Raw genomic sequence first — 23661 nt, 5'->3', positions numbered from 1 at the left:
GTGTTTTCCCTACCATGACAAAGGTGGATAAAGGTGAAAGGGATTTCCTGTAATCCATGGAAACCAGTGAAGATCACAAATCATTGAAGAAAAAGGCTCAGCACACTGTCTAGATGACCCAAATCCCAACATCAAAGTGCATCAGATAGCACAAGTGTTAAACAATGACCCTGATGTGATTTGAACACACAACCTTCTGATCTGGAGTCAGACGCGCTACCATTGCGCCACAGAGTCCTTTTCAATATCTGTAAACACATTCTACTGGCAAGATTTTGACCCTTTTTGGCTCTTTCTTCAGTGCTGGCCAAATTTCTCATGGTCACTACACAACAGGCATGTTTATGTTTTTTTTCAAAAATTATTTTCTAAGGGTCAGAATCCCACTGACTTCATAACTTGTAATGCCTTTTTCTCATTCACTGTAGTTTCTTTGATCGCTTTTATGTGACTAGGTCTTTTCGTCTGTAGTTCATGTCAGTGGTTTTCCTTGGCCTTTTCTTCATCGTCTCTACTATTGTCTAACTGTAACTTTTCAACTAGGAACTGTGTCGTTTTTTTCAAGAGGTACAAGTCAGCATCAAGAAAACAGTCTCCTTTTCAAGAAAGGAAAAAGTCACAACAGAAAAGCTATAGTTGAAATGTCAGCCTTCTTTAAGTAAGACTACGAGATGAAAGATGACAAAGAGCCAAGAAAGTGGGTTCAAATAGAGAAGTGGTGTTCATGTTTGCTCCATATCAGAACAGCAAGAAAATTTACACCATATGGAGCTTTTTGACAGTTCAAGGGCATTGGCTGGATAACCATTGACTACTATTGGTTGCTACCAACTATGAGCTAATATTGGATCAAAACATACCCCTGATGTGTGCGATTGTGTGAACAATACCACACTAACAGCATGGCCATTGTCCAGATTCACTTTTATGCATTTGAACATTAGCCTAAAGGCATGTAGAGACTCCTACTACATTCAAACGGACTCTGGAACACACATTCATCCCATGCCTGGTGTGTATGTAGTAGCATGGTGAGAGTTTTTGACCTCAGCTGTATTTGTCCACAGCGTCCAGCAGATACAACATACCCTTCCCTTTAGTGCGTGCGGCTGGATGTCGTTTGTATCTTGATTGTTTTCTCTTTATTTGTAAGGATGCCTTGGTGCCGTTGTGAAAAGTTTGTTCAAAAAGTAGAGTTAGCCCTCCTATGGGCTAGTTGTGGATAAAACTGCATGCTGTACATCCCTCTTTCAAGGTTTGTAAGACCTAGAAGTGGAACACGACCACTTCCAATGAAACGCCTGTACCAACGCACTTGTATGCACATTTTGGGCTAAGTCGTTGAAAACTGTTTCAACACGCATCGCGAAGCATGTTTTTTTATAATCGTTTTAGGGCTCCACGCACAAGACGCACGGCCATTGAATGAGCGTCAAATCTTACAAAGTGGAACATTGACCAGTCAAGGACTGGGATTTGATAGTGACTTATTGGTCGCGGCTTTTTCAAAACACAAAGTACCAATGGTTTTAAAAGTGACCATGAAGCAGAATTTAGTCATTGTTGTCAGTGGCTTGTCGGAGTTAAATGACACCAATTCTTTCATGTGTGAACATAGTTGGCAAGCCTCAGTGTTCTAATGGATAAGGCACTGGCCTCCTAAGCCAGGGATTGGGGGTTCAAGTCCCCTCTGAGGTGCTTCAAATGTTGCAGCTCTTCATTATAAAGAAAGTCATTGATTCTAAGTGAAATTCTGCACATGAGCTTCTTCCTTCACCAACCCTGTTTGTGTGTCAATTCCAGCATTCTCCAACTCTTCTCCCTTATTAAAATGATTCCAAATTAATACAAAAGTGCTGCTCAAACTATTTATTGGCTTTCTCCCACACTCAGCTGCAAACATCCCTGGTCAACAGCCTAACCCAACTTAACACTGTGCATTACTCAGAAGCCAACTGTTCCACATACAATCCACAAGTGAACAAACTTGGATCTCCTCAACTGTTTTTTTTTTCAAGTTGTGTGGTTAAAGTTTGTAACAGTGCACAATAGATCGAGTCACTAATAGGCAAGCACCTAACTTTGTCTTAAGGCCATGCTACAACGTCAGCAATCCAAAGAGTCGCAGCTTGCGCTCTGCACAGATGTACCCTTGTGCTATCCTATGACCTTGGCCTTAAATTGACGTGTTTTCCCTACCATGACAAAGGTGGATAAAGGTGAAAGGGATTTCCTGTAATCCATGGAAACCAGTGAAGATCACAAATCATTGAAGAAAAAGGCTCAGCACACTGTCTAGATGACCCAAATCCCAACATCAAAGTGCATCAGATAGCACAAGTGTTAAACAATGACCCTGATGTGATTTGAACACACAACCTTCTGATCTGGAGTCAGACGCGCTACCATTGCGCCACAGAGTCCTTTTCAATATCTGTAAACACATTCTACTGGCAAGATTTTGACCCTTTTTTGCTCTTTCTTCAGTGCTGGCCAAATTTCTCAAGGTCACTACACAACAGGCATGTTTATGTTTTTTTTCAAATTATTTTCTAAGGGTCAGAATCCCACTGACTTCCTAACTTGTAATGCCTTTTTCTCATTCACTGTAGTTTCTTTGATCGCAGTTATGTGACTAGGTCTTTTCGTCTGTAGTTCATGTCAGTGGTTTTTCTTGGCCTTTTCTTCATCGTCTCTACTATTGTCTAACTGTAACTTTTCAACTAGGAACTGTGTCGTTTTTCTCAAGAGGTACAAGTCAGCATCAAGAAAACAGTCTCCTTTTCAAGAAAGGAAAAAGTCACAACAGAAAAGCTATAGTTGAAATGTCAGCCTTCTTTAAGTAAGACTACGAGATGAAAGATGACAAAGAGCCAAGAAAGTGGGTTCAAATAGAGAAGTGGTGTTCATGTTTGCTCCATATCAGAACAGCAAGAAAATTTACACCATCTGGAGCTTTTTGACAGTTCAAGGGCATTGGCTGGATAACCATTGACTACTATTGGTTGCTACCAACTATAAGCTAATATTGGATCAAAACATACCCCTGATGTGTGCGATTGTGTGAACAATACCACACTAACAGCATGGCCATTGTCCAGATTCACTTTTATGCATTTGAACATTAGCCTAAAGGCATGTAGAGACTCCTACTACATTCAAACGGACTCTGGAACACACATTCATCCCATGCCTGGTGTGTATGTAGTAGCATGGTGAGAGTTTTTGACCTCAGCTGTATTTGTCCACAGTGTCCAGCAGATACAACATACCCTTCCCTTTAGTGCGTGCGGCTGGATGTCGTTTGTATCTTGATTGTTTTCTCTTTATTTGTAAGGATGCCTTGGTGCCGTTGTGAAAAGTTTGTTCAAAAAGTAGAGTTAGCCCTCCTATGGGCTAGTTGTGGATAAAACTGCATGCTGTACATCCCTCTTTCAAGGTTTGTAAGACCTAGAAGTGGAACACGACCACTTCCAATGAAACGCCTGTACCAACGCACTTGTATGCACATTTTGGGCTAAGTCGTTGAAAACTGTTTCAACACGCATCGCGAAGCATGTTTTTTTATAATCGTTTTAGGGCTCCACGCACAAGACGCACGGCCATTGAATGAGCGTCAAATCTTACAAAGTGGAACATTGACCAGTCAAGGACTGGGATTTGATAGTGACTTATTGGTTGCGGCTTTTTCAAAACACAAAGTACCAATGGTTTTAAAAGTGACCATGAAGCAGAATTTAGTCATTGTTGTCAGTGGCTTGTCGGAGTTAAATGACACCAATTCTTTCATGTGTGAACATAGTTGGCAAGCCTCAGTGTTCTAATGGATAAGGCACTGGCCTCCTAAGCCAGGGATTGGGGGTTCAAGTCCCCTCTGAGGTGCTTCAAATGTTGCAGCTCTTCATTATAAAGAAAGTCATTGATTCTAAGTGAAATTCTGCACATGAGCTTCTTCCTTCACCAACCCTGTTTGTGTGTCAATTCCAGCATTCTCCAACTCTTCTCCCTTATTAAAATGATTCCAAATTAATACAAAAGTGCTGTTCAAACTATTTATTGGCTTTCTCCCACACTCAGCTGCAAACATCCCTGGTCAACAGCCTAACCCAACTTAACACTGTGCATTACTCAGAAGCCAACTGTTCCACATACAATCTACAAGTGAACAAACTTGGATCTCCTCAACTGTTTTTTTTTTCAAGTTGTGTGGTTAAAGTTTGTAACAGTGCACAATAGATCGAGTCACTAATAGGCAAGCACCTAACTTTGTCTTAAGGCCATGCTACAACGTCAGCAATCCAAAGAGTCGCAGCTTGCGCTCTGCACAGATGCACCCTTGTGCTATCCTATGACCTTGGCCTTAAATTGACGTGTTTTCCCTACCATGACAAAGGTGGATAAAGGTGAAAGGGATTTCCTGTAATCCATGGAAACCAGTGAAGATCACTAATCATTGAAGAAAAAGGCTCAGCACACTGTCTAGATGACCCAAATCCCAACATCAAAGTGCATCAGATAGCACAAGTGTTAAACAATGACCCTGATGTGATTTGAACACAAAACCTTCTGATCTGGAGTCAGATGCGCTACCATTGCGCCACAGAGTCCTTTTCAATATCTGTAAACACATTCTACTGGCAAGATTTTGACCCTTTTTGGCTCTTTCTTCAGTGCTGGCCAAATTTCTCAAGGTCACTACACAACAGGCATGTTTATGTTTTTTTTCAAAAATTATTTTCTAAGGGTCAGAATCCAACTGACTTCATAACTTGTAATGCCTTTTTCTTATTCACTGTAGTTTCTTTGATCGCTGTTATGTGACTAGGTCTTTTCGTCTGTAGTTCATGTCAGTGGTTTTCCTTGGCCTTTTCTTCATCGTCTCTACTATTGTCTAACTGTAACTTTTCAACTAGGAACTGTGTCGTTTTTTTCAAGAGGTACAAGTCAGCATCAAGAAAACAGTCTCCTTTTCAAGAAAGGAAAAAGTCACAACAGAAAAGCTATAGTTGAAATGTCAGCCTTCTTTTAGTAAGACTACGAGATGAAAGATGACAAAGAGCCAAGTAAGTGGGTTCAAATAGAGAAGTGGTGTTCATGTTTGCTCCATATCAGAACAGCAAGAAAATTTACACCATATGGAGCTTTTTGACAGTTCAAGGGCATTGGCTGGATAACCATTGACTACTATTGGTTGCTACCAACTATGAGCTAATATTGGATCAAAACATACCCCTGATGTGTGCGATTGTGTGAACAATACCACACTAACAGCATGGCCATTGTCCAGATTCACTTTTATGCATTTGAACATTAGCCTAAAGGCATGTAGAGACTCCTACTACATTCAAACGGACTCTGGAACACACATTCATCCCATGCCTGGTGTGTATGTAGTAGCATGGTGAGAGTTTTTGACCTCAGCTGTATTTGTCCACAGTGTCCAGCAGATACAACATACCCTTCCCTTTAGTGCGTGCGGCTGGATGTCGTTTGTATCTTGATTGTTTTCTCTTTATTTGTAAGGATGCCTTGGTGCCGTTGTGAAAAGTTTGTTCAAAAAGTAGAGTTAGCCCTCCTATGGGCTAGTTGTGGATAAAACTGCATGCTGTACATCCCTCTTTCAAGGTTTGTAAGACCTAGAAGTGGAACACGACCACTTCCAATGAAACGCCTGTACCAACGCACTTGTATGCACATTTTGGGCTAAGTCGTTGAAAACTGTTTCAACACGCATCGCGAAGCATGTTTTTTTATAATCGTTTTAGGGCTCCACGCACAAGACGCACGGCCATTGAATGAGCGTCAAATCTTACAAAGTGGAACATTGACCAGTCAAGGACTGGGATTTGATAGTGACTTATTGGTCGCGGCTTTTTCAAAACACAAAGTACCAATGGTTTTAAAAGTGACCATGAAGCAGAATTTAGTCATTGTTGTCAGTGGCTTGTCGGAGTTAAATGACACCAATTCTTTCATGTGTGAACATAGTTGGCAAGCCTCAGTGTTCTAATGGATAAGGCACTGGCCTCCTAAGCCAGGGATTGGGGGTTCAAGTCCCCTCTGAGGTGCTTCAAATGTTGCAGCTCTTCATTATAAAGAAAGTCATTGATTCTAAGTGAAATTCTGCACATGAGCTTCTTCCTTCACCAACCCTGTTTGTGTGTCAATTCCAGCATTCTCCAACTCTTCTCCCTTATTAAAATGATTCCAAATTAATACAAAAGTGCTGCTCAAACTATTTATTGGCTTTCTCCCACACTCAGCTGCAAACATCCCTGGTCAACAGCCTAACCCAACTTAACACTGTGCATTACTCAGAAGCCAACTGTTCCACATACAATCTACAAGTGAACAAACTTGGATCTCCTCAACTGTATTTTTTTTCAAGTTGTGTGGTTAAAGTTTGTAACAGTGCACAATAGATCGAGTCACTAATAGGCAAGCACCTAACTTTGTCTTAAGGCCATGCTACAACGTCAGCAATCCAAAGAGTCGCAGCTTGCGCTCTGCACAGATGCACCCTTGTGCTATCCTATGACCTTGGCCTTAAATTGACGTGTTTTCCCTACCATGACAAAGGTGGATAAAGGTGAAAGGGATTTCCTGTAATCCATGGAAACCAGTGAAGATCACTAATCATTGAAGAAAAAGGCTCAGCACACTGTCTAGATGACCCAAATCCCAACATCAAAGTGCATCAGATAGCACAAGTGTTAAACAATGACCCTGATGTGATTTGAACACAAAACCTTCTGATCTGGAGTCAGATGCGCTACCATTGCGCCACAGAGTCCTTTTCAATATCTGTAAACACATTCTACTGGCAAGATTTTGACCCTTTTTGGCTCTTTCTTCAGTGCTGGCCAAATTTCTCAAGGTCACTACACAACAGGCATGTTTATGTTTTTTTTCAAAAATTATTTTCTAAGGGTCAGAATCCAACTGACTTCATAACTTGTAATGCCTTTTTCTTATTCACTGTAGTTTCTTTGATCGCTGTTATGTGACTAGGTCTTTTCGTCTGTAGTTCATGTCAGTGGTTTTCCTTGGCCTTTTCTTCATCGTCTCTACTATTGTCTAACTGTAACTTTTCAACTAGGAACTGTGTCGTTTTTTTCAAGAGGTACAAGTCAGCATCAAGAAAACAGTCTCCTTTTCAAGAAAGGAAAAAGTCACAACAGAAAAGCTATAGTTGAAATGTCAGCCTTCTTTTAGTAAGACTACGAGATGAAAGATGACAAAGAGCCAAGTAAGTGGGTTCAAATAGAGAAGTGGTGTTCATGTTTGCTCCATATCAGAACAGCAAGAAAATTTACACCATATGGAGCTTTTTGACAGTTCAAGGGCATTGGCTGGATAACCATTGACTACTATTGGTTGCTACCAACTATGAGCTAATATTGGATCAAAACATACCCCTGATGTGTGCGATTGTGTGAACAATACCACACTAACAGCATGGCCATTGTCCAGATTCACTTTTATGCATTTGAACATTAGCCTAAAGGCATGTAGAGACTCCTACTACATTCAAACGGACTCTGGAACACACATTCATCCCATGCCTGGTGTGTATGTAGTAGCATGGTGAGAGTTTTTGACCTCAGCTGTATTTGTCCACAGTGTCCAGCAGATACAACATACCCTTCCCTTTAGTGCGTGCGGCTGGATGTCGTTTGTATCTTGATTGTTTTCTCTTTATTTGTAAGGATGCCTTGGTGCCGTTGTGAAAAGTTTGTTCAAAAAGTAGAGTTAGCCCTCCTATGGGCTAGTTGTGGATAAAACTGCATGCTGTACATCCCTCTTTCAAGTTCTGTAAGACCTAGAAGTGGAACACGACCACTTCCAATGAAACGCCTGTACCAACGCACTTGTATGCACATTTTGGGCTAAGTCGTTGAAAACTGTTTCAACACGCATCGCGAAGCATGTTTTTTTATAATCGTTTTAGGGCTCCACGCACAAGACGCACGGCCATTGAATGAGCGTCAAATCTTACAAAGTGGAACATTGACCAGTCAAGGACTGGGATTTGATAGTGACTTATTGGTCGCGGCTTTTTAAAAACACAAAGTACCAATGGTTTTAAAAGTGACCATGAAGCAGAATTTAGTCATTGTTGTCAGTGGCCTGTCGGAGTTAAATGACACCAACTCTTTCATGTGTGAACATAGTTGTCAGGCCTCAGTGGCCTAATGGATAAGGCACTGGCCTCCTAAGCCAGGGATTGGGGGTTCAAGTCCCCTCTGAGGTGCTTCAAATGTTGCAGCTTTTCATTATAAAGAAAGTCATTCATTCTAAGTGAAATTCTGCACATGAGCTTCTTCCTTCACCAACCCTGTTTGTGTGTCAATTCCAGCATTCTCCAACTCCTCTCCCTTATTAAAATGATTCCAAATTAATCCAAAAGTGCTGCTCAAACTATTTATTGGCTTTCTCCCACACTCAGCAGAAAACATCCCTGGTCAACAGCCTAACCCAACTTACAACTGTGCATTACTCAGAAGCCAACTGTTCCACATACAATCTACAAGTGAACAAACTTAGATCTCCTCAACTGTTTTTTTTTTTTCAAGTTGTGTGGTTAAAGTTTGTAACAGTGCACAATAGACCGAGTCAATATTAGGCAAGCACCTAACTTTGTCTTAAGGCCACGCTACAACGTCAGCAATCCAAAGAGTCGCAGCTTGCGCTCTGCACAGATGTACCCTTGTGCTATCCTATGACCTTGGCCTTAAATTGACGTGTTTTCCCTACCATGACAAAGGTGGATAAAGGTGAAAGGGATTTCCTGTAATCCATGGAAACCAGTGAAGATCACAAATCATTGAAGAAAAAGGCTCAGCACACTGTCTAGATGACCCAAATCCCAACATCAAAGTGCATCAGATAGCACAAGTGTTAAACAATGACCCTGATGTGATTTGAACACACAACCTTCTGATCTGGAGTCAGACGCGCTACCATTGCGCCAGAGAGTCCTTTTCAATATCTGTAAACACATTCTACTGGCAAGATTTTGACCCTTTTTTGCTCTTTCTTAAGTGCTGGCCAAATTTCTGAACGTCACTACACAACAGGGATGTTTATGTTTTTTTTCAAAAATTATTTTCTAAGGGTCAGAATCCAACTGACTTCATAACTTGTAATGCCTTTTTCTCATTCACTGTAGTTTCTTTGATCGCTGTTATGTGACTAGGTCTTTTCGTCTGTAGTTCATGTCAGTGGTTTTCCTTGGCCTTTTCTTCATCGTCTCTACTATTGTCTAACTGTAACTTTTCAACTAGGAACTGTGTCGTTTTTTTCAAGAGGTACAAGTCAGCATCAAGAAAACAGTCTCCTTTTCAAGAAAGGAAAAAGTCACAACAGAAAAGCTATAGTTGAAATGTCAGCCTTCTTTAAGTAAGACTACGATATGAAAGATGACAAAGAGCCAAGACAGTGGGTTCAAATAGAGAAGTGGCGTTCATGTTTGCTCCATATCAGAACAGCAAGAAAATTTACACCATATGGAGCTTTTTGAAAGTTCAAGGGCATTGGCTGGATAACCATTGACTACTATTGGTTGCTACCAACTATGAGCTAATATTGGATCAAAAAATACCCCTGATGTGTGCGATTGTGTGAACAATACCACACTAACAGCATGGCCATTGTCCAGATTCACTTTTATGCATTTGAACATTACCCTAAAGGTATGTAGAGACTCCTACTACATTCAAACAGGCTCTGGAACACACATTCATCCCATGCCTGGTGTGTATGTAGTAGCATGGTGAGAGTTTTTGACCTCAGCTGTATTTGTCGACAGCATCCAGCAGATACAACATACCCTTCCCTTTAGTGCGTGCGGCTGGATGTCGTTTGTATCTTGATTGTTTTCTCTTTATTTGTAAGGATGCCTTGGTGCCGTTGTGAAAAGTTTGTTCAAAAAGTAGAGTTAGCCCTCCTATGGGCTAGTTGTGAATAAAACTGCATGTTGGACATCCCTCTTTCAAGTTCTGTAAGACCTAGAAGTGGAACACGACCACTTTCAATGAAACACCTGTACCAACGCACTTGTATGCACATTTTGGGCTAAGCCGTTGAAAACTGTTGCAACACGCATCGCGAGGCATGTTTTTTTATAATCGTTTTAGGGCTCCACGCACAAGACGCACGGCCATTGAATGAGCGTCAAATCTTACAAAGTTAAACATTGACCAGTCAAGGACTGGGATTTGATAGTGACTTATTGGTCGCGGCTTTTTCAAAACACAAAGTACCAATGGTTTTAAAAGTGACCATGAAGCAGAATTTAGTCATTGTTGTCAGTGGCTTGTCGGAGTTAAATGACACCAATTCTTTCATGTGTGAACATAGTTGTCAAGCCTCAGTGGCCTAATGGATAAGGCACTGGCCTCCTAAGCCAGGGATTGGGGGTTCAAGTCCCCCCTGAGGTGCCTCAAATGTTGCAGCTCTTCATTATAAAGAAAGTCATTGATTCTAAGTGAAATTCTGCACATGACCTTCTTCCTTCACCAACCCTGTTTGTGTGTCAATTCCAGCATTCTCCAACTGTTCTCCCTTATTAAAATGATTCCAAATTAATACAAAAGTGCTGCTCAAACTATTTATTGGCTTTCTCCCACACTCAGCTGCAAACATCCCTGGTCAACAGCCTAACCCAACTTAACACTGTGCATTACTCAGAAGCCAACTGTTCCACATACAATCTACAAGTGAACAAACTTGGATCTCCTCAACTGTTTTTTTTTTTCAAGTTGTGTGGTTAAAGTTTGTAACAGTGCACAATAGACCGAGTCAATATTAGGCAAGCACCTAACTTTGTCTTAAGGCCATGCTACAACGTCAGCAATCCAAAGAGTCGCAGCTTGCGCTCTGCACAGATGCACCCTTGTGCTATCCTATGACCTTGGCCTTAAATTGACGTGTTTTCCCTACCATGACAAAGGTGGATAAAGGTGAAAGGGATTTCCTGTAATCCATGGAAACCAGTGAAGATCACAAATCATTGAAGAAAAAGGCTCAGCACACTGTCTAGATGACCCAAATCCCAACATCAAAGTGCATCAGATAGCACAAGTGTTAAACAATTACCCTGATGTGATTTGAACACACAACCTTCTGATCTGCAGTCAGACACGCTACCATTGCGCCACAGAGTCCTTTTCAATATCTGTAAACACATTCTACTGGCAAGATTTTGACCCTTTTTGGCTCTTTCTTCAGTGCTGGCCAAATTTCTCAAGGTCACTACACAACAGGCATGTTTATGTTTTTTTTCAAATTATTTTCTAAGGGTCAGAATCCCACTGACTTCATAACTTGTAATGCCTTTTTCTTATTCACTGTAGTTTCTTTGATCGCTTTTATGTGACTAGGTCTTTTCGTCTGTAGTTCATGTCAGTGGTTTTCCTTGGCCTTTTCTTCATCGTCTCTACTATTGTCTAACTGTAACTTTTCAACTAGGAACTGTGTCGTTTTTCTCAAGAGGTACAAGTCAGCATCAAGAAAACAGTCTCCTTTTCAAGAAAGGAAAAAGTCACAACAGAAAAGCTATAGTTGAAATGTCAGCCTTCTGTAAGGAAGACTACGAGATGAAAGATGACAAAGAGTCAAGAAAGTGGGTTCAAATAGAGAAATGGTGTTCATGTTTGCTCCATATCAGAACAGCAAGAAAATTTACACCATCTGGAGCTTTTTGACAGTTCAAGGGCATTGGCTGGATAACCATTGACTACTATTGGTTGCTACCAACTATGAGCTAATATTGGATCAAAACATACCCCTGATGTGTGCGATTGTGTGAACAATACCACACTAACAGCATGGCCATTGTCCAGATTCACTTTTATGCATTTGAACATTAGCCTAAAGGCATGTAGAGACTCCTACTACATTCAAACGGACTCTGGAACACACATTCATCCCATGCCTGGTGTGTATGTAGTAGCATGGTGAGAGTTTTTGACCTCAGCTGTATTTGTCGACAGCGTCCAGCAGATACAACATACCCTTCCCTTTAGTGCGTGCGGCTGGATGTCGTTTGTATCTTGATTGTTTTCTCTTTATTTGTAAGGATGCCTTGGTGCCGTTGTGAAAAGTTTGTTCAAAAAGTAGAGTTAGCCCTCCTATGGGCTAGTTGTGGATAAAACTGCATGCTGTACATCCCTCTTTCAAGTTCTGTAAGACCTAGAAGTGGAACACGACCACTTCCAATGAAACGCCTGTACCAACGCACTTGTATGCACATTTTGGGCTAAGTCGTTGAAAACTGTTTCAACACGCATCGCGAAGCATGTTTTTTTTTAATCGTTATAGGGCTCCACGCACAAGACGCACGGCCATTGAATGAGCATCAAATCTTACAAAGTGGAACATTGACCAGGCAAGGACTGGGATTTGATAGTGACTTATTGGTCGCGGCTTTTTCAAAACACAAAGTACCAATGGTTTTAAAAGTGACCATGAAGCAGAATTTAGTCATTGTTGTCAGTGGCCTGTCGGAGTTAAATGACACCAACTCTTTCATGTGTGAACATAGTTGTCAAGCCTCAGTGGCCTAATGGATAAGGCACTGGCCTCCTAAGCCAGGGATTGGGGGTTCAAGTCCCCTCTGAGGTGCTTCAAATGTTGCAGCTCTTCATTATAAAGAAAGTCATTGATTCAAAGTGAAATTCTGCACATGAGCTTCTTCCTTCACCAACCCTGTTTGTGTGTCAATTCCAGCATTCTCCAACTCCTCTCCCTTATTAAAATGATTCCAAATTAATACAAAAGTGCTGCTCAAACTATTTATTGGCTTTCTCCCACACTCAGCAGAAAACATCCCTGGTCAACAGCCTAACCCAACTTACAACTGTGCATTACTCAGAAGCCAACTGTTCCACATACAATCTACAAGTGAACAAACTTGGATCTCCTCAACTGTTTTTTTTTCAAGTTGTGTGGTTAAAGTTTGTAACAGTGCACAATAGACCGAGTCAATACTAGGCAAGCACCTAACTTTGTCTTAAGGCCATGCTACAACGTCAGCAATCCAAAGAGTCGCAGCTTGCGCTCTGCACAGATGTACCCTTGTGCTATCCTATGACCTTGGCCTTAAATTGACGTGTTTTCCCTACCATGACAAAGGTGGATAAAGGTGAAAGGGATTTCCTGTAATCCATGGAAACCAGTGAAGATCACTAATCATTGAAGAAAAAGGCTCAGCACACTGTCTAGATGACCCAAATCCCAACATCAAAGTGCATCAGATAGCACAAGTGTTAAACAATGACCCTGATGTGATTTGAACACACAACCTTCTGATCTGGAGTCAGATGCGCTACCATTGCGCCACAGAGTCCTTTTCAATATCTGTAAACACATTCTACTGGCAAGATTTTGACCCTTTTTGGCTCTTTCTTCAGTGCTGGCCAAATTTCTCATGGTCACTACACAACAGGCATGTTTATGTTTTTTTTCAAAAATTATTTTCTAAGGGTCAGAATCCAACTGACTTCATAACTTGTAATGCCTTTTTCTTATTCACTGTAGTTTCTTTGATCGCTGTTATGTGACTAGGTCTTTTCGTCTGTAGTTCATGTCAGTGGTTTTCCTTGGCCTTTTCTTCATCGTCTCTACTATTGTCTAACTGTAACTTTTCAACTAGGAACTGTGTCGTTTTTTTCAAGAGGTACAAGTCAGCATCAAGAAAACAGTCTCCTTTTCAAGAAAGGAAAAAGTCACAACAGAAAAGCTATAGTTGAAATGTCAGCCTTCTTTAAGTAAGACTACGAGATGAAAGATGACAAAGAGCCAAGAAAGTGGGTTCAAATAGAGAAGTGGTGTTCATGTTTGCTCCATATCAGAACAGCAAGAAAATTTACACCATATGGAGCTTTTTGACAGTTCAAGGGCATTGGCTGGATAACCATTGACTACTATTGGTTGCTACCAACTATGAGCTAATATTGGATCAAAACATACCCCTGATGTGTGCGATTGTGTGAACAATACCACACTAACAGCATGGCCATTGTCCAGATTCACTTTTATGCATTTGAACATTAGCCTAAAGGCATGTAGAGACTCCTACTACATTCAAACGGACTCTGGAACACACATTCATCCCATAACTGGTGTGTATGTAATAGCATTGTGAGAGTTTTTGACCTCAGCTGTATTTGTCCACAGTGTCCAGCAGATACAACATACCCTTCCCTTTAGTGCGTGCGGCTGGATGTCGTTTGTATCTTGATTGTTTTCTCTTTATTTGTAAGGATGCCTTGGTGCCGTTGTGAAAAGTTTGTTCAAAAAGTAGAGTTAGCCCCCCTATGGGCTAGTTGTGGATAAAACTGCATGCTGTACATCCCTCTTTCAAGTTCTGTAAGACCTAGAAGTGGAACACGACCACTTCCAATGAAACGCATGTACCAACGCACTTGTATGCACATTTTGGGCTAAGTCGTTGAAAACTGTTGCAACACGCATCGCGAAGCATGTTTTTTTATAATCGTTTTAGGGCTCCACGCACAAGACGCACGGCCATTGAATGAGCGTCAAATCTTACAAAGTGGAACATTGACCAGTCAAGGACTGGGATTTGATAGTGACTTATTGGTCGCGGCTTTTTCAAAACACAAAGTACCAATGGTTTTAAAAGTGACCATGAAGCAGAATTTAGTCATTGTTGTCAGTGGCCTGTCGGAGTTAAATGACACCAACTTTTTCATGTGTGAACATAGTTGTCAAGCCTCAGTGGCCTAATGGATAAGGCACAGGCCTCCTAAGCCAGGGATTGGGGGTTCAAGTCCCCTCTGAGGTGCTTCAAATGTTGCAGCTCTTCATTATAAAGAAAGTCAATGATTCTAAGTGAAATTCTGCACATGAGCTTCTTCCTTCACCAACCCTGTTTGTGTGTCAATTCCAGCATTCTCCAACTCCTCTCCCTTATTAAAATGATTCCAAATTAATCCAAAAGTGCTGCTCAAACTATTTATTGGCTTTCTCCCACACTCAGCAGAAAACATCCCTGGTCAACAGCCTAACCCAACTTACAACTGTGCATTACTCAGAAGCCAACTGTTCCACATACAATCTACAAGTGAACAAACTTGGATCTCCTCAACTGTTTTTTTTTTTCAAGTTGTGTGGTTAAAGTTTGTAACAGTGCACAATAGACCGAGTCAATATTAGGCAAGCACCTAACTTTGTCTTAAGGCCATGCTACAACGTCAGCAATCCAAAGAGTCGCAGCTTGCGCTCTGCACAGATGCACCCTTGTGCTATCCTATGACCTTGGCCTTAAATTGACGTGTTTTCCCTACCATGACAAAGGTGGATAAAGGTGAAAGGGATTTCCTGTAATCCATGGAAACCAGTGAAGATCACAAATCATTGAAGAAAAAGGCTCAGCACACTGTCTAGATGACCCAAATCCCAACATCAAAGTGCATCAGATAGCACAAGTGTTAAACAATTACCCTGATGTGATTTGAACACACAACCTTCTGATCTGGAGTCAGACGCGCTACCATTGCGCCACAGAGTCCTTTTCAATATCTGTAAACACATTCTACTGGCAAGATTTTGACCCTTTTTGGCTCTTTCTTCAGTGCTGGCCAAATTTCTCAAGGTCACTACACAACAGGCATGTTTATGTTTTTTTTCAAATTATTTTCTAAGGGTCAGAATCCCACTGACTTCATAACTTGTAATGCCTTTTTCTTATTCACTGTAGTTTCTTTGATCGCTTTTATGTGACTAGGTCTTTTCGTCTGTAGTTCATGTCAGTGGTTTTCCTTGGCCTTTTCTTCATCGTCTCTACTATTGTCTAACTGTAACTTTTCAACTAGGAACTGTGTCGTTTTTCTCAAGAGGTACAAGTCAGCATCAAGAAAACAGTCTCCTTTTCAAGAAAGGAAAAAGTCACAACAGAAAAGCTATAGTTGAAATGTCAGCCTTCTGTAAGGAAGACTACGAGATGAAAGATGACAAAGAGTCAAGAAAGTGGGTTCAAATAGAGAAATGGTGTTCATGTTTGCTCCATATCAGAACAGCAAGAAAATTTACACCATCTGGAGCTTTTTGACAGTTCAAGGGCATTGGCTGGATAACCATTGACTACTATTGGTTGCTACCAACTATGAGATAATATTGGATCAAAACATACCCCTGATGTGTGCGATTGTGTGAACAATACCACACTAACAGCATGGCCATTGTCCAGATTCACTTTTATGCATTTGAACATTAGCCTAAAGGCATGTAGAGACTCCTACTACATTCAAACGGACTCTGGAACACACCTTCATCCCATGCCTGGTGTGTATGTAGTAGCATGGTGAGAGTTTTTGACCTCAGCTGTATTTGTCGACAGCGTCCAGCAGATACAACATACCCTTCCCTTTAGTGCGTGCGGCTGGATGTCGTTTGTATCTTGATTGTTTTCTCTTTATTTGTAAGGATGCCTTGGTGCCGTTGTGAAAAGTTTGTTCAAAAAGTAGAGTTAGCCCTCCTATGGGCTAGTTGTGGATAAAACTGCATGCTGTACATCCCTCTTTCAAGTTCTGTAAGACCTAGAAGTGGAACACGACCACTTCCAATGAAACGCCTGTACCAACGCACTTGTATGCACATTTTGGGCTAAGTCGTTGAAAACTGTTTCAACACGCATCGCGAAGCATGTTTTTTTTTAATCGTTATAGGGCTCCACGCACAAGACGCACGGCCATTGAATGAGCATCAAATCTTACAAAGTGGAACATTGACCAGGCAAGGACTGGGATTTGATAGTGACTTATTGGTCGCGGCTTTTTCAAAACACAAAGTACCAATGGTTTTAAAAGTGACCATGAAGCAGAATTTAGTCATTGTTGTCAGTGGCCTGTCGGAGTTAAATGACACCAACTCTTTCATGTGTGAACATAGTTGTCAAGCCTCAGTGGCCTAATGGATAAGGCACTGGCCTCCTAAGCCAGGGATTGGGGGTTCAAGTCCCCTCTGAGGTGCTTCAAATGTTGCAGCTCTTCATTATAAAGAAAGTCATTGATTCTAAGTGAAATTCTGCACATGAGCTTCTTCCTTCACCAACCCTGTTTGTGTGTCAATTCCAGCATTCTCCAACTCCTCTCCCTTATTAAAATGATTCCAAATTAATCCAAAAGTGCTGCTCAAACTATTTATTGGCTTTCTCCCACACTCAGCAGAAAACATCCCTGGTCAACAGCCTAACCCAACTTACAACTGTGCATTACTCAGAAGCCAACTGTTCCACATACAATCTACAAGTGAACAAACTTGGATCTCCTCAACTGTTTTTTTTTCAAGTTGTGTGGTTAAAGTTTGTAACAGTGCACAATAGACCGAGTCAATATTAGGCAAGCACCTAACTTTGTCTTAAGGCCATGCTACAACGTCAGCAATCCAAAGAGTCGCAGCTTGCGCTCTGCACAGATGTACCCTTGTGCTATCCTATGACCTTGGCCTTAAATTGACGTGTTTTCCCTACCATGACAAAGGTGGATAAAGGTGAAAGGGATTTCCTGTAATCCATGGAAACCAGTGAAGATCACAAATCATTGAAGAAAAAGACTCAGCACACTGTCTAGATGACCCAAATCCCAAAATCAAAGTGCATCAGATAGCACAAGTGTTAAACAATGACCCTGATGTGATTTGAACACACAACCTTCTGATCTGGAGTCAGACGCGCTACCATTGCGCCACAGAGTCCTTTTCAATATCTGAAAACACATTCTACTGGCAAGATTTTGACCCTTTTTTGCTCTTTCTTCAGTGCTGGCCAAATTTCTCAAGGTCACTACACAACAGGCATGTTTATGTTTTTTTTCAAATTATTTTCTAAGGGTCAGAATCCCACTGACGTCCTAACTTGTAATGCCTTTTTCTCATTCACTGTAGTTTCTTTGATCTCTGTTATGTGACTAGGTCTTTTCGTCTGTAGTTCATGTCAGTGGTTTTCCTTGGCCTTTTCTTCATCGTCTCTACTATTGTCTAACTGTAACTTTTCAACTAGGAACTGTGTCGTTTTTTTCAAGAGGTACAAGTCAGCATCAAGAAAACAGTCTCCTTTTCAAGAAAGGAAAAAGTCACAACAGAAAAGCTATAGTTGAAATGTCAGCCTTCTTTAAGTAAGACTACGAGATGAAAGATGACAAAGAGCCAAGAAAGTGGGTTCAAATAGAGAAGTGGTGTTCATGTTTGCTCCATATCAGAACAGCAAGAAAATTTACACCATCTGGAGCTTTTTGACAGTTCAAGGGCATTGGCTGGATAACCATTGACTACTATTGGTTGTTACCAACTATGAGCTAATATTGGATCAAAACATACCCCTGATGTGTGCGATTGTGTGAACAATACCACACTAACAGCATGGCCATTGTCCAGATTCACTTTTATGCATTTGAACATTAGCCTAAAGGCATGTAGAGACTCCTACTACATTCAAACGGACTCTGGAACACACATTCATCCCATGCCTGGTGTGTATGTAGTAGCATGGTGAGAGTTTTTGACCTCAGCTGTATTTGTCGACAGCGTCCAGCAGATACAACATACCCTTCCCTTTAGTGCGTGCGGCTGGATGTCGTTTGTATCTTGATTGTTTTCTCTTTATTTGTAAGGATGCCTTGGTGCCGTTGTGAAAAGTTTGTTCAAAAAGTAGAGTTAGCCCTCCTATGGGCTAGTTGTGGATAAAACTGCATGCTGTACATCCCTCTTTCAAGTTCTGTAAGACCTAGAAGTGGAACACGACCACTTCCAATGAAACGCCTGTACCAACGCACTTGTATGCACATTTTGGGCTAAGTCGTTGAAAACTGTTTCAACACGCATCGCGAAGCATGTTTTTTTATAATCGTTTTAGGGCTCCACGCACAAGACGCACGGCCATTGAATGAGCGTCAAATCTTACAAAGTGGAACATTGACCAGTCAAGGACTGGGATTTGATAGTGACTTATTGGTCGCGGCTTTTTCAAAACACAAAGTACCAATGGTTTTAAAAGTGACCATGAAGCAGAATTTAGTCATTGTTGTCAGTGGCTTGTCGGAGTTAAATGACACCAACTCTCTCATGTGTGAACATAGTTGTCAAGCCTCAGTGGCCTAAAGGATAAGGCACTGGCCTCCTAAGCCAGGTATTGGGGGTTCAAGTCCCCTCTGAGGTGCTTCAAATGTTGCATCTCTTCATTATAAAGAAAGTCATTGATTCTAAGTGAAATTCTGCACATGAGCTTCTTCCTTCACCAACCCTTTTTGTGTGTCAATTCCAGCATTCTCCAACTCCTCTCCCTTATTAAAATGATTCCAAATTAATCCAAAAGTGCTGCTCAAACTATTTATTGGCTTTCTCCCACACTCAGCAGAAAACATCCCTGGTCAACAGCCTAACACAACTTACAACTGTGCATTACTCAGAAGCCAACTGTTCCACATACAATCTACAAGTGAACAAACTTGGATCTCCTCAACTGTTTATTTTTTCAAGTTGTGTGGTTAAAGTTTGTAACAGTGCACAATAGACCGAGTCAATATTAGGCAAGCACCTAACTTTGTCTTAAGGCCATGCTACAACGTCAGCAATCCAAAGAGTCGCAGCTTGCGCTCTGCACAGATGTACCCTTGTGCTATCCTATGACCTTGGCCTTAAATTGACGTGTTTTCCCTACCATGACAAAGGTGGATAAAAGTGAAAGGGATTTCCTGTAATCCATGGAAACCAGTGAAGATCACAAATCATTGAAGAAAAAGGCTCAGCACACTGTCTAGATGACCCAAATCCCAACATCAAAGTGCATCAGATAGCACAAGTGTTAAACAATGACCCTGATGTGATTTGAACACACAACCTTCTGATCTGGAGTCAGACGAGCTACCATTGCGCCACAGAGTCCTTTTCAATATCTGTAAACACATTCTACTGGCAAGATTTTGACCCTTTTTTTCGTCTCTTTCAGTGCTGGCCAAATTTCTCAAAGTCACTACACAACAGGCATGTTTATGTTTTTTTTCAAAATATTTTCTAAGGGTCAGAATCCCACTGACTTCATAACTTGTAATGCCTTTTTCTCATTCACTGTAGTTTCTTTGATCGCTGTTATGTGACTAGGTCTTTTCGTCTGTAGTTCATGTCAGTGGTTTTTCTTGGCCTTTTCTTCATCGTCTCTACTATTGTCTAACTGTAACTTTTCAACTAGGAACTGTGTCGTTTTTCTCAAGAGGTACAAGTCAGCATCAAGAAAACAGTCTCCTTTTCAAGAAAGGAAAAAGTCACAACAGAAAAGCTATAGTTGAAATGTCAGCCTTCTTTAAGTAAGACTACGAGATGAAAGATGACAAAGAGCCAAGAAAGTGGGTTCAAATAGAGAAGTGGTGTTCATTTTTGCTCCATATCAGAACAGCAAGAAAATTTACACCATATGGAGCTTTTTGACAGTTCAAGGGCATTGGCTGGATAACCATTGACTACTATTGGTTGCTACCAACTATGAGCTAATATTGGATCAAAACATACCCCTGATGTGTGCGATTGTGTGAACAATACCACACTAACAGCATGGCCATTGTCCAGATTCACTTTTATGCATTTGAACAATAGCCTAAAGGCATGTAGAGACTCCTACTACATTCAAACGGACTCTGGAACACACATTCATCCCATGCCTGGTGTGTATGTAGTAGCATGGTGAGAGTTTTTGACCTCAGCTGTATTTGTCCACAGTGTCCAGCAGATACAACATACCCTTCCCTTTAGTGCGTGCGGCTGGATGTCGTTTGTATCTTGATTGTTTTCTCTTTATTTGTAAGGATGCCTTGGTGCCGTTGTGAAAAGTTTGTTCAAAAAGTAGAGTTAGCCCTCCTATGGGCTAGTTGTGGATAAAACTGCATGCTGTACATCCCTCTTTCAAGTTCTGTAAGACCTAGAAGTGGAACACGACCACTTCCAATGAAACGCCTGTACCAACGCACTTGTATGCACATTTTGGGCTAAGTCGTTGAAAACTGTTTCAACACGCATCGCGAAGCATGTTTTTTTATAATCGTTTTAGGGCTCCACGCACAAGACGCACGGCCATTGAATGAGCGTCAAATCTTACAAAGTGGAACATTGACCAGTCAAGGACTGGGATTTGATAGTGACTTATTGGTCGCGGCTTTTTCAAAACACAAAGTACCAATGGTTTTAAAAGTGACCATGAAGCAGAATTTAGTCATTGTTGTCAGTGGCCTGTCGGAGTTAAATGACACCAACTCTTTTATGTGTGAACATAGTTGTCAAGCCTCAGTGGCCTAATGGATAAGGCACTGGCCTCCTAAGCCAGGGATTGGGGGTTCAAGTCCCCTCTGAGGTGCTTCAAATGTTGCAGCTCTTCATTATAAAGAAAGTCATTGATTCTAAGTGAAATTCTGCACATGAGCTTCTTCCTTCACCAACCCTGTTTGTGTGTCAATTCCAGCATTCTCCAACTCCTCTCCCTTATTAAAATGATTCCAAATTAATCCAAAAGTGCTGCTCAAACTATTTATTGGCTTTCTCCCACACTCAGCAGAAAACATCCCTGGTCAACAGCCTAACCCAACTTACAACTGTGCATTACTCAGAAGCCAACTGTTCCACATACAATCTACAAGTGAACAAACTTGGATCTCCTCAACTGTTTTTTTTTTTCAAGTTGTGTGGTTAAAGTTTGTAACAGTGCACAATAGACCAAGTCACTAATAGGCAAGCACCTAACTTTGTCTTAAGGCCATGCTACAACGTCAGCAATCCAAAGAGTCGCAGTTTGCGCTCTGCACAGATGCACCCTTGTGCTATCCTATGACCTTGGCCTTAAATTGACGTGTTTTCCCTACCATGACAAAGGTGGATAAAGGTGAAAGGGATTTCCTGTAATCCATGGAAACCAGTGAAGATCACAAATCATTGAAGAAAAAGGCTCAGCACACTGTCTAGATGACCCAAATCCCAACATCAAAGTGCATCAGATAGCACAAGTGTTAAACAATGACCCTGATGTGATTTGAACACACAACCTTCTGATCTGGAGTCAGACGCGCTACCATTGCGCCACAGAGTCCTTTTCAATATCTGTAAACACATTCTACTGGCAAGATTTTGACCCTTTTTGGCTCTTTCTTCAGTGCTGGCCAAATTTCTCATGGTCACTACACAACAGGCATGTTTATGTTTTTTTTCAAAAATTATTTTCTAAGGGTCAGAATCCCACTGACTTCATAACTTGTAATGCCTTTTTCTCATTCACTGTAGTTTCTTTGATCGCTTTTATGTGACTAGGTCTTTTCGTCTGTAGTTCATGTCAGTGGTTTTCCTTGGCCTTTTCTTCATCGTCTCTACTATTGTCTAACTGTAACTTTTCAACTAGGAACTGTGTCGTTTTTTTCAAGAGGTACAAGTCAGCATCAAGAAAACAGTCTCCTTTTCAAGAAAGGAAAAAGTCACAACAGAAAAGCTATAGTTGAAATGTCAGCCTTCTTTAAGTAAGACTACGAGATGAAAGATGACAAAGAGCCAAGAAAGTGGGTTCAAATAGAGAAGTGGTGTTCATGTTTGCTCCATATCAGAACAGCAAGAAAATTTACACCATATGGAGCTTTTTGACAGTTCAAGGGCATTGGCTGGATAACCATTGACTACTATTGGTTGCTACCAACTATGAGATAATATTGGATCAAAACATACCCCTGATGTGTGCGATTGTGTGAACAATACCACACTAACAGCATGGCCATTGTCCAGATTCACTTTTATGCATTTGAACATTAGCCTAAAGGCATGTAGAGACTCCTACTACATTCAAACGGACTCTGGAACACACATTCATCCCATGCCTGGTGTGTATGTAGTAGCATGGTGAGAGTTTTTGACCTCAGCTGTATTTGTCCACAGTGTCCAGCAGATACAACATACCCTTCCCTTTAGTGCGTGCGGCTGGATGTCGTTTGTATCTTGATTGTTTTCTCTTTATTTGTAAGGATGCCTTGGTGCCGTTGTGAAAAGTTTGTTCAAAAAGTAGAGTTAGCCCTCCTATGGGCTAGTTGTGGATAAAACTGCATGCTGTACATCCCTCTTTCAAGGTTTGTAAGACCTAGAAGTGGAACACGACCACTTCCAATGAAACGCCTGTACCAACGCACTTGTATGCACATTTTGGGCTAAGTCGTTGAAAACTGTTTCAACACGCATCGCGAAGCATGTTTTTTTATAATCGTTTTAGGGCTCCACGCACAAGACGCACGGCCATTGAATGAGCGTCAAATCTTACAAAGTGGAACATTGACCAGTCAAGGACTGGGATTTGATAGTGACTTATTGGTCGCGGCTTTTTCAAAACACAAAGTACCAATGGTTTTAAAAGTGACCATGAAGCAGAATTTAGTCATTGTTGTCAGTGGCTTGTCGGAGTTAAATGACACCAATTCTTTCATGTGTGAACATAGTTGGCAAGCCTCAGTGTTCTAATGGATAAGGCACTGGCCTCCTAAGCCAGGGATTGGGGGTTCAAGTCCCCTCTGAGGTGCTTCAAATGTTGCAGCTCTTCATTATAAAGAAAGTCATTGATTCTAAGTGAAATTCTGCACATGAGCTTCTTCCTTCACCAACCCTGTTTGTGTGTCAATTCCAGCATTC

General features: G+C 41.2%; 17 non-coding genes across 17 annotated transcripts; 6 read left to right on the top strand and 11 right to left on the bottom strand.

Moving 5' to 3' along the window:
- Positions 1–165: 165 nt before the first annotated feature.
- Positions 166–237, bottom strand: trnaw-cca (transfer RNA tryptophan (anticodon CCA)). Its single transcript has one exon. It is a non-coding gene; the product is annotated as a tRNA-Trp (tRNA).
- Positions 238–2351: 2114 nt separating this feature from the next.
- trnaw-cca (transfer RNA tryptophan (anticodon CCA)) lies at positions 2352–2423 on the bottom strand. Its single transcript has one exon. It is a non-coding gene; the product is annotated as a tRNA-Trp (tRNA).
- Positions 2424–4535: 2112 nt separating this feature from the next.
- On the bottom strand, positions 4536–4607 carry trnaw-cca (transfer RNA tryptophan (anticodon CCA)). The gene has a single exon. It is a non-coding gene; the product is annotated as a tRNA-Trp (tRNA).
- Positions 4608–6721: 2114 nt separating this feature from the next.
- Positions 6722–6793, bottom strand: trnaw-cca (transfer RNA tryptophan (anticodon CCA)). Its single transcript has one exon. It is a non-coding gene; the product is annotated as a tRNA-Trp (tRNA).
- Positions 6794–8181: 1388 nt separating this feature from the next.
- trnar-ccu (transfer RNA arginine (anticodon CCU)) lies at positions 8182–8254 on the top strand. Its single transcript has one exon. It is a non-coding gene; the product is annotated as a tRNA-Arg (tRNA).
- Positions 8255–8909: 655 nt separating this feature from the next.
- trnaw-cca (transfer RNA tryptophan (anticodon CCA)) lies at positions 8910–8981 on the bottom strand. Its single transcript has one exon. It is a non-coding gene; the product is annotated as a tRNA-Trp (tRNA).
- A 1388-nt stretch (positions 8982–10369) lies between these two features.
- On the top strand, positions 10370–10442 carry trnar-ccu (transfer RNA arginine (anticodon CCU)). The gene has a single exon. It is a non-coding gene; the product is annotated as a tRNA-Arg (tRNA).
- Positions 10443–11096: 654 nt separating this feature from the next.
- trnac-gca (transfer RNA cysteine (anticodon GCA)) lies at positions 11097–11168 on the bottom strand. Its single transcript has one exon. It is a non-coding gene; the product is annotated as a tRNA-Cys (tRNA).
- Positions 11169–12554: 1386 nt separating this feature from the next.
- Positions 12555–12627, top strand: trnar-ccu (transfer RNA arginine (anticodon CCU)). The gene has a single exon. It is a non-coding gene; the product is annotated as a tRNA-Arg (tRNA).
- Positions 12628–13279: 652 nt separating this feature from the next.
- trnaw-cca (transfer RNA tryptophan (anticodon CCA)) lies at positions 13280–13351 on the bottom strand. The gene has a single exon. It is a non-coding gene; the product is annotated as a tRNA-Trp (tRNA).
- A 1388-nt stretch (positions 13352–14739) lies between these two features.
- trnar-ccu (transfer RNA arginine (anticodon CCU)) lies at positions 14740–14812 on the top strand. Its single transcript has one exon. It is a non-coding gene; the product is annotated as a tRNA-Arg (tRNA).
- A 654-nt stretch (positions 14813–15466) lies between these two features.
- trnaw-cca (transfer RNA tryptophan (anticodon CCA)) lies at positions 15467–15538 on the bottom strand. The gene has a single exon. It is a non-coding gene; the product is annotated as a tRNA-Trp (tRNA).
- A 1386-nt stretch (positions 15539–16924) lies between these two features.
- On the top strand, positions 16925–16997 carry trnar-ccu (transfer RNA arginine (anticodon CCU)). The gene has a single exon. It is a non-coding gene; the product is annotated as a tRNA-Arg (tRNA).
- A 652-nt stretch (positions 16998–17649) lies between these two features.
- On the bottom strand, positions 17650–17721 carry trnaw-cca (transfer RNA tryptophan (anticodon CCA)). The gene has a single exon. It is a non-coding gene; the product is annotated as a tRNA-Trp (tRNA).
- Positions 17722–19833: 2112 nt separating this feature from the next.
- Positions 19834–19905, bottom strand: trnaw-cca (transfer RNA tryptophan (anticodon CCA)). Its single transcript has one exon. It is a non-coding gene; the product is annotated as a tRNA-Trp (tRNA).
- A 1386-nt stretch (positions 19906–21291) lies between these two features.
- trnar-ccu (transfer RNA arginine (anticodon CCU)) lies at positions 21292–21364 on the top strand. The gene has a single exon. It is a non-coding gene; the product is annotated as a tRNA-Arg (tRNA).
- A 654-nt stretch (positions 21365–22018) lies between these two features.
- Positions 22019–22090, bottom strand: trnaw-cca (transfer RNA tryptophan (anticodon CCA)). The gene has a single exon. It is a non-coding gene; the product is annotated as a tRNA-Trp (tRNA).
- Positions 22091–23661: the final 1571 nt, after the last annotated feature.

Source organism: Oryzias latipes, chromosome 23 (assembly GCF_053564925.1).
Source record: "Oryzias latipes strain Hd-rR chromosome 23, Olatipes_Hd-rR_3.1".
NCBI classification, from domain to species: Eukaryota; Metazoa; Chordata; class Actinopteri; order Beloniformes; family Adrianichthyidae; genus Oryzias; species Oryzias latipes.
The sequence above is the reverse complement of the archived record's forward strand: the minus strand, read 5'-3'. Positions and strand labels throughout refer to the sequence as shown.